The sequence below is a fragment of the Branchiostoma floridae genome, chromosome 12 (assembly GCF_000003815.2).
Source record: "Branchiostoma floridae strain S238N-H82 chromosome 12, Bfl_VNyyK, whole genome shotgun sequence".
NCBI classification, from domain to species: Eukaryota; Metazoa; Chordata; class Leptocardii; order Amphioxiformes; family Branchiostomatidae; genus Branchiostoma; species Branchiostoma floridae.
In genome coordinates this window covers 13,137,476-13,144,152 of record NC_049990.1, presented here as the reverse complement: position 1 = coordinate 13,144,152, position 6,677 = coordinate 13,137,476, and positions in this window count along the sequence as shown.

Genomic DNA, 6,677 nt, shown 5'->3' with positions numbered 1-6,677 from the left:
CCCACTCAGGAGCTATACACCACTGGAAAACCACGGCCATAGCATGTCCATGGCTTAACATATCATTACCAGAAGTTCCCCTGCAGTGTCATATCAAGCCGCTAGAAGGCCCAAAAATCATCATTGCGAGGTCTCACCAAGACCTACGTACATACTAAATACAATCCATCCGGCCAGGCATCTTAGAGTTATGTTGGCCATCTATCTACACACATGGAAAAATTCAAACTCTACCGAAAACATTGCCTTCCTGGCGAAGGTAATAACAGAAGACCATATTCTAAAGCATCAAGTATAAGAGAAACACCTATAGACTGTGACAATTTTTTTCTTAGCATGATACGACTAGATGTAGCAATGATTACATTATAAATTTGGCAGACAGCAACCGTGGTTCCATACTTTTAGATATTGAACGCCAAGGCCACTGCTGTATTTCTCCTTTCCCTTGCGATGCAAATGGCCGAAATCAATCAACAGAATGTGAACAGGTATCTCCACGGCATAAGCTTTGGCAAGATTATAGATTTTTGTAGACTGACTGCCCTCAGGTCTTATATTGATTGGAACGTTCCTGCGTTTTTTATCCGTCGCCTCCTGCTGGCAGCTAAAAAAGCGTGAAAATTCACCTGAATAACTACCTTGACACCACCAACAATATTTCCTAAAGATCCCCGGACTGCTATTGTAATGACACTTCTTAATAACGTCCAATTTAGCGTTCGGTTGGATTAACAATCGCCTCATTGCCGTCACAGAAAGCTTAAGACAGCGCCCTCTAGTCCTCGGCCTAGACATCGACACAAGAATTAATTTAAACGAGACAATTCCGGCGTTTTGTGTCGGGTAACTTTATCGATTGCTCTGTGAGCCCGAGCCACCACGTCCAACATATTTAAAGGGGAATAATTTGCATAAGATTTCTCAATCTCTATACGGAAAGCATCTGCATCTGCAGAAAGGTGATAAAATTCAGGAACTAGGCTAAATGTAAGGAGCGTTTTCCTTAGTTGCTTGTGCCGAATATCATATTGGATGGTAATATGACCATACACAGTTGATGTAGCCGTTTTGCACATACATAGCTAACGCCGTTATAAAAACGTTAAGGCTGCCAGCCCCGACCGTCAGTCAACTGGAAGACTGAATCGCCCCATTACCTTAACAAGTCATCTAATCATTGTGCTGCCGTGCCGACGCTGATGTTGTGATGAATAGATTGTGATGATCAAAACTAGAACACCCCCCCCCCCCCTCGTCTGCGCCCACCCGCGGAGAAAGAAAAATTGTCCATCTACGAGGGCGGTGCCGGGAGAAGAAAATGGCTGCGTATTTATTTTACGCAACAGATGTACGAGTATGTGATTGGTCAAATCCCTGCGGGCTCCCCCTTCATCAGCATAAAATGATCATACATATTGGGCGGACGCCGGATGAATGTTATCATTCAACGTTTGTTGTATGCTAATTCTATGGGCGCGAGGGCACAAAGAGCACTATGAACGCGGCTCGCCGTTAAGTACCCACAGCTTCAGAGGGACGTGTTTACGCTTTCAACAGGAGAATCGTGCGAAGGAGCTGCTGGGTAACAAACGAGAGCCCGGCGCCACCCACAGCCGTTATAGTGACTGAGGCAGCTGAGGTTACCCGGCGTGCAGCGTTCATCTGCACCAGGTTATCACAAGACTTTCCCCCGTACTGAAGTACCGATGCCGCTCAGACAGCCTTAACGACGTTCCACCGTCTCATTCGCGCCGACAAGTATCCTGTATGTTCCCGTCCGCTGCATACATGATGGGATACGTTCACTCCAACCACCTTCGGCTGTGCTTCTTTCTTTGTTTTACTTTCGTTACGGCACAAAATCCAACCGTCAAGCTCAAGTCTGGCGCTATAATGATGGGGAAACGTATCACGCTGAACAAAGGGGACAATGACTTGGTTTCTGTTGACCAGTACCTCGGCATTCGCTACGCGGAGGCACCACTCGGGGATTCCCGTTTTAGGATTGTTCCTGTCCAAGACCCAAAATGGAGCGGAACTCAGAACTACACGGCGTTTGGTGCAGCGTGCATGCAGCCTGTGCGCACCACCAGCACCAACATGCCAGCCTGGACCCGGCAGGACATTCTCACCATGCAGACATACGTGCAGACGCGCAGTGAGGACTGCCTGTTTTTGAACATCTACTCACCAGTAAGCAGAGGTAGGTGGATGTCCACAGGTAACTTTGGAATCGTAACATCAGCACATGTCAGAAAGATACATTTAATCAAGACGGCCGGACGAAGTTCATATGATTGGTGCACTTTTAGTTGAAACAAAAAGCCAGTGGTGCATGTCTTATAAACATCTGCATAGATGTATCGTGTTATTTATCTATATCTATACATTTCAATTTCCATTTCTGTATACCAGTGTGTTTTTCTTTTTTTAGTCATTAACCTTAGGGCTGTAAAGTTATCATTATATATCTATATTCCAGTCAATACTTAATTATACACAATGACTGGCCAGGTATTCAGTCCACGGAAGATCGGCAAGTACTGTACTTAATCCACGCGGTAGTATAGAGGCATGCCCAATGCAGAGGCAGCAGTCTGGGCAGTGGATAACTGCTGATCTGACGCTTTAGGGATTCAGTTTTATTGCCACGGCGTTTACGGAACTCGGTCAATGAATTGTTTTAATTAAGGTAGTTAATATCGATGGAGGCAGGGGCAGTGCGACAGCGGCTCACTAGCTCCGTACCGGCGACGGTTCACGTCAATCATTCCATCAATACGTGATTGTGCAGAATGTTTGCTGATAAACAAGTAGACTATTGTGCTAATGAGGATTTTATTGCAAGACGCAAAGATCCTGTACAAATTGTTGCCGTGCTCCAGCAATCTTCTTATATCAACGGCACCACATGACAGATATTTTTACAACAACAGCATACAGACGGGAATGGGTTGCCTGATGACCGTTAAAAAGAGCTTTACTGGACCAGTGTACCTATGATAAAACTATTAAAGTGGAGATGCCAGACGATAAGTGCACCGAAGTGATTAAACACAGCGGAATGGTCTAACTGTATAAATGGGGCGCCTGAAAGGGTTACTATAGTGTTTGCACATACAGATTCAACCTGTCGTAACTTGTGCTACCAAACCCATCGTTTCAGACGCCATTACAAAGTCTTCATGATAATTCATTATATAATTGCGCATATTACTGTAAAATTTGACACCTGGTGACGTCATCTCAGTAACACCACCCCACTCTGGACACACACCTGACAACGCGGCAGAAAAGCGCGAATTATTTAGTATACACAATTGTTTGTTTTTTCTCACAAGGAATATATATACAATGGCTTATAAAGATCTACATAATTTTTTGTGACAGTACTTATACTGGCAAACTTAAAGATAGATATTAATGATTATAGATATTGTGTTGTATTTTGACACAGATACGCATACGTACACACAGAGAGACACGCACCTCGGTAAGGTGTAACAGCTTCTTAAATATGATGCAATGATGCAAGGTTATGATAGTTGTGTTCTTTCTAGAAGCGCTGGTGGAAAGCGTACTAAAAACGCATGGCCCGGGTAAGTAAGGATACCGGGGGTGTTCAGGTCCCATTCCAAACGGTAATGAAAAAAGGTTGTAATTTTATTTACTGGTGCAATTTCAGAAACGACCGAGCTCTCTTTCCCGGTCTCAGCCTGACCGCCATACCCCTGACGGGTTGGACAGAATTTACTTCTCCACACTTGGATGATCGTCTCTGAAATGAGAGATTGGCGGTGAATTGATAGCAACAAACCGGAACTGCTTGTAGTTCACAAAATAGCAAGATGCTTCTTACTACGCGTACGGGTCTTAGGTTAAGTCTCGGACACCAAGCGCGTACGGTTTCTTTCGTATTCCGCATATCGCACGATGATCGCAGTAAATCGCAGCTAAATCGTAAACAAAATCAGCCATAGCAGAGCATTGGATTATATTCAAAATGTTTCCAGCGTCGAACGATTTTTCACTTGAATCTCTTCTGAATGACGGCCTAACGGCTTTTGTATTTCTTTAACCAACCGAATGTGGACCTAGCTGTTGAATACCTTCCTCTTATATATTTCACGACAAAAAAGAAATTAAAAGAAACCATAACAACATGAGTCTTACAAGCAAAGGTTCAAATCAAGCACACGTACTGTTGTGGCTATCTTGACCTGCTTGCCGGCTCTACGAGTCAGGCTTTTTTGAAAATCATATTATTCTTTTTTTTTTCTGATGATATGCCATCAAGAAAAAAAGGCATCAGACAAAATCATACATAAGCCACCAACACCACCACCACCCCCCCACCCTCAAAAAAAATCGCGACTCATGCATAGAGCCTACCTCTCTGTTCGACTTGTCATGGTTACGGTCATGGTTAACTGACCCGAGACCGGCGAGAGCTGAGATCTGAACTAATTATGAACCCACGTGTATGTAGCCAATAAATAATTGTCTGCATCACCTGTGCGTGATACTGGATCTACCAAGTGGAAAACCTTGCCTTGGTGGCAGGCTCTTTTACGGGCGCGCTGTTCTCCAGTTGGTTTTGTGAACAGTTGCGACTTATATAGTTTTCCTTTTCGTCAACATCGACAATAGTAGGGAAAACTGAAAACATCACAACATGCTAAAATTTATCTATCTTTAACTTTATAAGTAGACAAAAATTGCCATAAGTCTGCTATGGGGGCAATAAAAATCGTACGACGATGGAGAAACTTTGAACATGTTCAAAATCCATTTCAGCTCTATTTTTTCGTCTTAAGAAGCTCCCCGATTTACAATGATTTACCTGCGATTGACGCAGCTACGCTCTTATGATTATCGTACAATGTGCAAACGGCGTTATTATATTTAAACCTTGCTTCCGATTCTTCCCCGACTTACGACGTACTACGCTTATACTGCACATAAAACCTCCATCGCAAGAAATCGTGCCATGCTTTGTGACCGGGGCTGTAGTTGACAACACATTGACGGATGTCTGTGGTACGAATGCACTGAACTAACAATTTTACAACCGTTTTCATCATTTTCTTGTCATGCAAGACCCGTGCGATGATGATCGTCTGGCGTCAGCCATGGAGAGCTACTGGCAGATCTCTTATCCCCAATCTAAATAATATTATCAGTAGCACATGGTTAGAGACAAGAAACCATTACCTGGCCCGCTGGGGTGATTTGTGACGATATGTAGTCAATTTTATTGTATGAATATATATTTGTCCTCCCCCGCAAGGCTGTTTTCATTGAAGTTTTGTAAAGATGATATATGAAGAAAGAAACGACGGATTTCCACGATGTTCATCATGTAACGTCAGATAGCTAATAGAAGAACTTTATTGCACGACAATTGTACATGGTACAAAGTATGGCAACAGCGATTACATAAGGTACAAAATAGAGGTATAGGATAAAGATTAGCATCCTAGTTAACATAACAATAAGAGCTAACATAATTCATTCATATAGTATCATAATGAAGTATTCTAATCATTAGCTTCAGTATTTTGTTCTAATAGCTACGCAGTCCTTGATATATTTGGCTATTTTTGCATTATGGGACTTACTGACATCTAAATATACATGCAAATCTGTATGTAGCATGTACGCGATGGCAATAACGTTACAGCGACACACTAGCAGATAGAAGGCCGGTGGAAGTAATGTAAGACAAAAGATTAATCTACATATGAATTTGTCGTTTGCTGATTTAACTATGATGATTTCCAGGTAGCCACCAGCCATAGAATACCCCGAATGTAAACATAAACGGCTATCGTTCATATTGGAAGCAGTTTTTTCCTTCAAATTACGGCATGATTTGCATAATTAATTGTTAAATTCTACGATTCCAGTGTTTAGGAATTTGATATATGTAACCTATAATTTATGGCCAGCAAAATCAATGCCGTAATTCCATAATGGCAAATGATATTCATAATTTTTACTTGTGTAAGGTTACTAAAGACATCGAGCATAATGCATAGATTACGTAGATGGATACGCTTGAAAGTTTACATATAACAGATACATTTCGAACCCCTGTGGAAATCATAATCACTTGTGCTGACTATATACATGTCGCCTTTTGTCATTGGGATGCGGACTTTAAAATTATGGTAACTGGCTTTATTGGTTATGAGACAAGTCATTATTACATGGTTCTGCCTAGGCAGCTTTGGGCTGGTAGCGGCAGACCGTTGGATCTGGCACTCATTTAGCCAGGGTTATATTTCTGTGCCAGGAGATTTAGGCAAAATAACCTAAACGCTATATTAGGGTAGCCTTGAGTTTGAATCCATATTTATCTTTGGCGGCGTCTCAGGAACACAGAGAAGCGACTGTATATAGTGTATAATGAATGTCAGAGCCAGAAGCGACTGTATGTGGTATACATGTATAATGAACGTCGGAGCGAACTACTTTCCGGATTGTACCCAGGCTACATGTTGTAAGTGTGCTATACAGATAGTCGCCCATACTGGCTCGTAAGGGGGGTGAATCCACAGCCCGAGCGCAGAGAAAGTTTTGCATGCACTATGTGCTATGGCGTGTTTGTGTGCCCCCAAATCCGTTGGATTCCGTAGAATTTCGTACGGAGGCGGTACTCACTACATACG